Below are 9,872 nucleotides of genomic sequence, written 5' to 3'. Positions count from 1 at the left end.
CTCATAGTATGGGGGAAAATGAGCTTCATAATTGAAAATAAATCATAATAGGAAAGAAAAAATGAGCCTCATAGCCGAAAATAAATCATAATAAAAAAGAAATTATTTAGATCGGAAGTGATTCTATACAATAAATAAATTTCTCTAGCGGTCATCAATACAAGTTATTGTCGACAATTAAAAGTGGCCGCCAACAACTAGAGCGGCGGTCAAAAGTGATGGTGTTAGTTGAAGATAGTGAAATAATAAAACTTGATTTAGCATAATATTGTCTCCAAAAAAAAATCAACGTTCTTAATAACTAATATAAAATATTTTCTGAGGAGCTTAATAAAAAAAATTCCTTTTTTAAACATGTATCATAAATTATAACAAAAAATGCACGATATATATTTACAGCATAATAACGTCAATAAGTTGCACAAACAATCTCAATATTAATGTTAGTATATTTACTAGTATTTCATACAAATTGATTGTTAATAATTAAAAAATGTAAATAAAAAATTTATTTTTATAATAACTTGTAGAAACTGCAATAAATATTTCAACATATATTTCTAAAATTATATATATATGAACGGTTTGAGAGTGGGTTTGGCAATTATTTTTTAATATTTTTTGTCATTAGTTAATTTTTTTATTTAAAATTCAAATCCTATTAGACAACACACACTCGGAATAAGAAGAAGAAAAAAAGGAAGCTTTTTTTTTGATAAATTCTCGTTCTAAAAGTTTTATTCCATCCAACTCATATTTTTTTTTATTATTCTGTTAGGTTCTATTTAAGGGAAGAAGACTAAGGGTTGGTTTGGCAAGGGCTCATTAGGCTTTTTTGGCTTAATGAGCCATAAAAGACAGAATAGGCTCATGAGCCACAACAGACAAAACATCTCATCCAATCCCATAATCATTACACTCTTCTCTCACAAAAAAATCAAAAAAGCCAAAAGCCCTTCCCAAACTAAGCTTTTGAGTTCAGGCTCATATAGTCAAAAAAGTCAAAAAGTCAACCCACTTCCCAAACGGAGGCTAAAACGCTCTTAATCTCTCATACCCCTATTAATGTTGATATTTAATATTGATTGTCATTATATAATATTGATATTTAATATTGATTGTCATTATATTTTGGTAGTTTCCATACATTAAGATGTTGTCATTAAATTCATATTAATTTGAAATTAATTTTTGTCATTGTGTTATCAATTACATGATGTGAATATTCACATCATGTAAATGAAAAGAATATTCACATCATTATATTTACATTAATTTGAAATGAATTTTTGTCATTGTGTTGTCAATTACATGATATGAATATTCATACTAAAACATACGAATATAAACGTTCACATTACTACATTAGATGAGAGAGAATGTTCACATGTTATAAATGTTCAAATGTTATAAACATTCAGATCACTACATGTTGTGAATAATAATGTGTTGTCAATTAAAAATATAATGAATATTATTTTTAATGTGTTGTCAATTAAAAATAAGAAGGTTCACATGCTGTAAACCTTCATATCACTACATTAGATGGGAGAGAATTTTTTGGAAAGGTGTTGTGAACGTTTATATCAGATGAGAGAGAATGTTCACGTTATTTTTAATGTATTGTCAATTAAAAATATATTCACATCAGATGAGAGAGAATGTTCAAATTATTTTTAATTTGTTGTCAATTAAAAATATATTCACATTATCTAATAATATAAAGGGCAATGGTAGAGGGCCACAATTTTTGTGGCTCAAATGGCTCAAAACTGCTAAAACGACGTCGTTTTGAGCACAAAACATGCCAAAACGACGTCGTTTTGGCAGTTTTGAGCCATTTGAGCCACACAAATTGTGGCTCTCAAACATTATTCTAATATAAAATAATAACATCAATCTTATTTAATTTGTGTATGAAATTTCCTATGCCTTAGTCATTTCCCTTCTCTCTCATCCCCCAACATTAAATGTCAATATTAAGGGGTTATTTGGAATGACCTAAATAAATGCACTTTTTGTCTTTTTACGAAAAGATGTGCAGTAGAGAGGTGATGTGATGAAAAAAAGATAAAAAAATAAAAAAATAAATTATTTTTGGGTTGCCAAACTTGGCCTAAATCTAAGGGCATAAGAGTCTAAGAAAGATTAATGCTTCGGACCCCCACTGAGGGTCAACCCCCAGTGAGGTGGCAGGTGGGTGATTGAGTAAAAAAAAAAACTGTTTTATTTATTTTTTTTTTTTGAGTTTCGACCAGTGGGGGCACGCCACCTCACTGGGGGTCTGTAGCGGTTCTGGTCTAAGAAAATAGTGTAAATAAAAAAAAAGACTTTATAGAATAAAAGTATAAACACATGGGACTAAATGGGTTAAAAAAAAATTTCATGACTTATTGGATTAGAACACTTCTAAATGGGATTTATCAATAAAAATTCAAAAAAAAAAAGACTTAAGGTTGATTTTTTTTTAATGAATTTTTTAGATTTTTATTTTAATTACTGTAAAAATTTTCCAGACTAGATGAAAAAAAATAAATAAATAAATAAAAGGATTTGATACAAATTAAAAGAATAACTTAAAAATAAAAAATAAATTGACAATCTCAGTATTTGCCAAACGAAACTGCACCAAAAAAAAGACTGGGTTTAATTGAATTAAATATGATGTTCCGTGGCACGGTTCCGTGCTAAGGGGTGGGCGCGGGTCGGTTGCGGCCACGGAACCTCCAATCCGCCATCCGTCCGCTAGATTGGCGGATTGAAGAAAATCAATCCGCATCCGTCCGCTAATCCGGCGGATGTGGATTGAGCGGATTGGCGGTTTGGCGGATGGATGCGAATCGGTTTGGCGGTTTAAAATTTTATAAATTTTCAACATAATTCAACTTGTGCACTTCCTCAAAAAAAAAAAAAGAAAGTATTACAATCAATGACTTAAAAAAGTATTACAATCACTGTATACCTTATCCAAAGAAAGCAAGTTTAAAACTTTAGAATATCACTATCAGTGCATGCCTTATCCACATGTTACAATCACAGCATGATTCATCCACATAAAGTATTACAATTTGTGATTCTTAAAATATAATAACAATTTATATCACCAAAACCATGAATAGAGCAGTAGTAAAGATTGTATGTCTCTGTATTGTTATATCTATATATATGTTTTTGAAAACAAAAAACCAACCAGTATATATCATATTTTTTATTTATTATTTTTAGATCTAGATTAAAAACAAAAAAATATAGATAAATAATACATTTATTTTTTTCAATTCAAAAAATATATTCAAGTTGAAAACTTTTTTTCAACAGAATATTTAAACTCTTTTTCAATTGAAAACACAAACATAATATTTATATAAATTGAAAATACAAAGTCCTATAAATTATTAGGGGTGCTCACGATTTGGCGGTTTGGCGGTTCGGTTGCGGCCAAAGAAATCTCAAATCCGCCATCCGTCCGCCAAATTGGCGGATTGAAGAAAATCAATCCGCAACCGTCCGCTCGTCATCACGCATCCGTCCAAAATGCGGCGGATCGGTTCGGTTCGGTCGGTTTTGGCGGATCGGTATATCCGCTGCTCACCCCTAGCTAGGCAAGGTTTTTATTTTTTAAGAATAAAAAAAAATGATATTTTAATGTGTTATTATTGTATCTGTGGCCCTGGTTTTAAGATCTCGTTTGGGAATAAGTTATTTTAGTAATTTTTTAATTAAAATATGATGTAAAAAAAAATTAGTAAGTTTGAGATGATTTTTTACGAAAAGATATGAAAAAAATAGAAAAAAAAAAGAGAAATCTTTGATTTTTTTTGTATAAGTTGTTGGCTTTTTGATTTTTTTAGTGATTTTTTGACTTTTTGACTAAAAATAATATTATCAAACAAGGCCTAATATTCGATTGTCAGCCTGATTTGACTCAATCTATTGGAAAAGATCCACTGTCAAAACATTAATGGAGATCAACCATATGTCACAAACGAGCTTAAGTTTCGATTGGAGTATAGAGTGAATTCTCCGTAGAGAGCCAGCAACAAAATAACAAATTCACCCCATCCTAATATTCAAACCCGAGTCACATTTGTAAAGAAGAATGTCTTCTTCACTAGACCACTACCTCTAATGTGTGCTAGGTGAGGTTAAGGCAACCGGGGGAGTTTTAAGAAAAATGTGTCACTTTTTGTCAATATCTATTCATTTATTTTTTACCAAACAAATAAAAGAAAATTAGGCCAAGCTAGGAAAGTTGAAAAAAAATTAAAAAGTTAAAAAATTACTCAAAAAGTTAAAAAGTTATCACTATTTACTAAAAGTCAAAAATTACGACTGCACAACTCTCGATCCTAATTTTTTCCTACACACTAATTTATACAATTTTTTAATACACATTTTTTTCATAAAAAGTTAACCCAAACATCCATATTTTTTTCTCAATTTTTTAGTCTAAAAAGACAAAAAGTACATTTAAGTCTGGCATCCTTCAAAAAATCCAAAAAGTCAAAAAGTCACTATCCTATTTAAGTCATATCATCTTATTTAAGTCACATCATCTCTCTAACACATCACTTCAAACCCAACCCAAATCCAACCCATATTTCATAAAAAGTCAAAAAATACACTTATTTAGTTTTCCCAAACTTGACCCTAGACTCTAAACAATCCCTCATTGAGAGAGAGAGAGAGAGAGAGAGAGAGAGAGAGAGAGAGAGAGAGAGAGAGAGAGAGAGGGGGGTGTGTTTGTTAAGAATGAAAGAGACGGTTCATTTGAATTTTCTAGGAACCATTGAATATGAGCCTGAAATTCAGCTACTGTGTTCCTTTCAGCACATAATCACTATGACGAGTGATTCCAATGCCAATAAGATTGGCAAAATTTTCTCATTTAATTGTAGTAGTGAAAATCCGTGTTATGTATGAGATGTAAAAAAGTTAATGAAATATATTTATATAAAATAATATAAATAGTTAGATTTTAATATATAAATTATGAAAATAAAAAAAATATTGAAATCTACCATTTAAGTTTTATAATTTTATCACAATTTATGTATTAATTTTTAATTTGTCACAGCTTCAATCATGTAACCTTTTAGCCCTCCTATTAAAATTGTAAATTTAGACGAGTTGAATCCAAGCAATTGGAATCAAGCCTGTAAATTATTAAAGATTAGGCAACATAATTTTTAATTCGGTGAGAATTTATATAAAATTCAAAAATTCGACTGAATGTAAATGGGCATAGGTAGAGACACCAAATAGCTTGAGTAATAGAACAAAATTGTATATATAAATATATAAAATTAATTGCTAATTTTTTTTAAATAATAAATAAGATTAATTAAAAAATCAATATTAACGAACAAAAGCAAATACACTTTTAGAAAGGGGTCAACAAATAAGTTCATATTAAAAAAAAAATAACATTTTATAATGGCATAAAATAATTTAAATATGGCTTTTCAAAAATTATTTTTAATTTAAAAATTACAATAAAATATTTAAGTATAATAAAATTGAATTTTTTACAAAATACAAATATTAGGATTAAAATAAAATAAAAAGGTAAAAAGAAAATTTAGAGTGATATTCTCATTTGATCTGAAAATAATTTTAGATAACCAATAAAAATATTTCACAAACCATCACTCTTATTAGAAAAATAACATTTATTTTTAATTTGTTTTAGCAAAAGTCACTATTTAGCAATTTGAGCCAAATTTTTTTCAATTTTTATTTTAGTTTGTTTAATTGACATTTGATATTAAAAAAAAAAAAAAAAACAGAATCCACCATGTTTCGCAAGTGTCAAAAAAGTCTAGATGAACAATAAAAAAAGAGTTTGAGATCCACAAAAAAACCCCACAATTGTATTCACAATGATGTGATACCATATGTGTCAACTCTTGATTTATTATGTTATTCCCAGTGGTGTGTGTAAATTAAATGTATAATTAAAATAAACAACAAAATAAAACAATTCAAAAAATAATTATATAAATTAAATTCCGAATTAATTGTGTCACGACCCAAACCCTGTACCCAAAGGCTCGGCGTCGTAACAAGATAAAAATAATGTAATTCGAATAATTTTGTAGTCACATCGCAAGCGGATAAATTAAATAAATTAAAATAAATAACTGGATACCAACGGTTTATTTAAAAGGAACTAAAACATAGTTACTTGAACTTCATTGTACTATAAGAGTCTAATAATAAAAGATAGAAAATAAGATAACATAGCGATTCATTTTCCATCTTGATCCCGCTAAACCTCGTCACCTGAAAGGGGTAACAGCTATAAACACATAGCAGAGTGAGAAATATCATATTATGAGTGTAGGGGCACAAAATGACCATGGATATTTATTTAAGCTAAAACATTAACATAAATTGAGTTGAGTTGAATACACAAATTAATTAAGTGCCAGAAACTGAAATAATCACTGTAACCACGGTACATCAGTAAGTGACAATCACTACACTAGTCAATGGATCCATGACAACACTGGACCACAAAGTGGTCAAACACTAGCCAATGGTAATTTTAAGTCCCCACGGCATGAGACTCCCGTGGTGGTACTTACAAAACATATTTTCATATAAGGTCATAGCCAAATATTCTTTCAAAGTAAAACAAACATATCCATGGGTTTCACTTTTATGCAAATAGGGTTCAAAAATAAAACCACGTAGCTGAAACTTTTATAAAACATAACTTTTGTTAATAAATTAATAAAACACAAATTATATAAAATAGATTTTGGTAAGTCAAAACATAAGTAAAATATTTTTTGGTAACTCATGGTATAATATAACTCACCTTAAATTAATTTATATATTCTTCCTTTCCACCACTCAAGATTCTCACCCATGCCGTCCTCTTTCTACTCTCTATTTATTTGTTTTTCCGTTGTCTTAACATACCAATCTTCTCTATTTATAGGACAAAAATTCTTGGGTAACAAGCTACGGAGAGTTCCGTAAATTGACGTGTGTAAGTCTCTGTCCACCCTTATCTCTTTATTTATAATCTTGTTTGATTTTATCTTTTTTTCTTTGACCATTGACTTATTTTGATCATTTGATCATTTTTTTTATTTAAAAGTTATTACTTTCTTTGGTAATTCAAGATGACTCCTAAAACTTACGTATAATGATAAGTTAGGTTCATGTCTAAAACCTCACTACCCAACTACAAATCACTACTTATCACTTACTAAAATATTTAATGTGTAATATTTCACAACGTATTTCTTTAACCATAAAATTCCCAATCTCCTAAATTATGCATTTATTTATTATTATTTATTTATTATTATTATTGTCACTACATGTATATATATACACTTATTTTTTTTTTTATTATTATTATTTATTATCGTAATGTTAAATTTAAAATATTCGGGTGTCACATTTCTCCTCTCCTTAAAAGAAGTTTGTCCCCAAACTTGACGTACCTTGGTTTTCGAAGAGGTGTGGGTATTTGGCTCGTATTTGGCTTTCAGTTTCCCACGTTGCTTCTTCGACACGATAATTTCTCCATAAGACCTTTACGAGGGATATAGTTTTATTTCGAAGGATCTGTTCACGACGATCAAGAATCTGTACAGGTTGCTCTTCGTAGGAGAGATCTTCTTGAACTTCTAGGTTCTCATGATCGACAACATGCTCTGGATCTCGAAGATATCGACGAAGCATCGAAACGTGAAACACATTATGGACATTGGGTAGTTCGGGTGGAAGCGCAAGACGATATGCTACAGGACCAATCCTTTCGAGTATCTGGAATGGGCCGATGTAACATGGTCTTAACTTTCCTCTTTTCCCAAATCGGATTACTCCTCTTGTCAGTGAGATTTTAAGGAACACATGATCTCCTATTTGAAATTCTAAGTTTCGTTTTCATGTATCTGCATAGCTTTTCTGGCGGCTCTGGACAGTGCGAATTCATTGTTGGATGTGTTGAATTTTATCACTCGTTACTTGCACGATCTCGGGGCCTAATAATTTTCTGTCTCTGACTTCCGTCCAACACAGAAGTGATCAACATCTTCTTCCATACAGTGCCTCGTACGGTGCCATTCCAATACTTGCATGGTAGCTATTATTATATGCGAACTCCACTAAGGGTATGTGATCATCCCAGTTGCCTTTGAGGTCTAGTATGCACAAACGTAACATATCTTCCAAAGTCTGGATCGTCCTTTCAGATTGCCCATCAGTTTGCGGGTGGTAAACCGTGCTAAACCTTAGAGTGGTTCCCAAAGCTTCTTGGAATTTGGTCCAGAAGTGAGACACGAAACGGGGGTCTCTATCGGATACGATTGAAACTGGGGTGCCGTGCAAGCGAACGATTTCCTTAATGTAGAGAGTAGCAAACTTAGAGAGGGAGTACATGATTCTGATTGGTAGAAAATGCGCCGACTTTGTCAATCGATCTACGATAACCCATATTGCATCATTCTTTGAGACTGAGTGCGGTAGCCCGACCACAAAATCCATAGTAATATGCTCTCATTTCCATTCGGGAATAGGGAGTGGCTGCAACATACCGGCAGGTCTCTGATGCTCTGCTTTAACTTGTTGACAACGCAGGCATTTGGAGACATAGTTTGCTATGTCTTTCTTCATCCTTGTCCACCAAAAGTGTTCCCGCAGATCGTGATACATCTTCGCATTGCCAGGATGGATCGCAACCCTCAAGCTATGAGCTTCTACTAATATCTTCTTCTTGAGTTCTGGAAGGTCGGGTATGCAAATTCGATTTCAAAATTTTAGCATCCCATTGTTTATTGTAAAGTCAGAATCAGCCGTTTTTCCTTGCTCCTCGTACTTTTTCTTCAAAAGTTTATCTTCACATTGGCGGGCTCTAATTTCTTCAATCAACTCGGGTTCCACGATTATGTTGGCGAGCAATCCATGGATCTTGCGGGAAACGAGGGTACATGCCAAACTTTTGGTCGTTTTTCAACTTAGTGCGTCTGCTACTACATTAGCTTCGCCGGGATAATGATGGATCTCTCTATCGTAGTCCTTCATAAATTCTAGCCATCGTCGTTGCCTCATATTCAATTCCTTCTGTGTAAACAGATATTTGGGACTTTTGTGATCAGTGTAGATTTCGCAGGCTACTCCGTAGAGATAATGACGCAAGATTTTGAGGGCGAAGATCACCGCAGCCAATTCTAGATCATGAGTTGGATAGTTCTTTTCGTGAGTCTTTAGTTGGCAAGAGGCATAAGCAATGACCTTCCCGTTTTGCATAAAAACGCAACCCAAACCATTGTATGAGGCATCGCTGTAAATTATAAACCCTTCTGCTTCCGCGGGGAGCGTTAGTATTGGTGCCGTCACGAGTCTGTCCTTCAATTCTTGGAAACAATGTTCCTACTTGTCCGTCCATTCAAAGAGTGTGTTCTTTTGAGTTAGCTGAGTCAATGGTGAAGCTATCTTCGAGAAGTTTTGCACAAAGCGCCGGTAGTAGCCAGCTAGGCCCAAGAAGCTTCGAATTTCTGATACGTTAGTAGGTTGTGGCCAATCCACGATTGCTGCAACCTTTTGGGGATCAACTGAAATACCATCTTTGTTAATGACGTGACCGAGAAAGTGTACACTAGTGATCCAGAATTCGCATTTCTTCAACTTGGCATAAAGTTTGTGATCAGGTAATGTCTGTAGAACTTTTCGCAAGTGGTGTTCATGATCTTCTGGAGATTTGGAGTATATGAGGATGTCGTCAATGAAGACAATGACGAACTCGTCAAGATAGGGTTTAAACACTCGAGGTCCATAAAAGCCGCTGGAGCATTGGTGACGCCAAATGGCATGACGAGGAACTCGTAGTGCCCATAACGGGTTCTGAAGGC

This window comes from Camellia sinensis, chromosome 1 (assembly GCF_055761805.1).
Source record: "Camellia sinensis isolate YWXY chromosome 1, ASM5576180v1, whole genome shotgun sequence".
Classification (NCBI taxonomy): Eukaryota; Viridiplantae; Streptophyta; class Magnoliopsida; order Ericales; family Theaceae; genus Camellia; species Camellia sinensis.
This window is presented reverse-complemented; position numbering follows the sequence as displayed.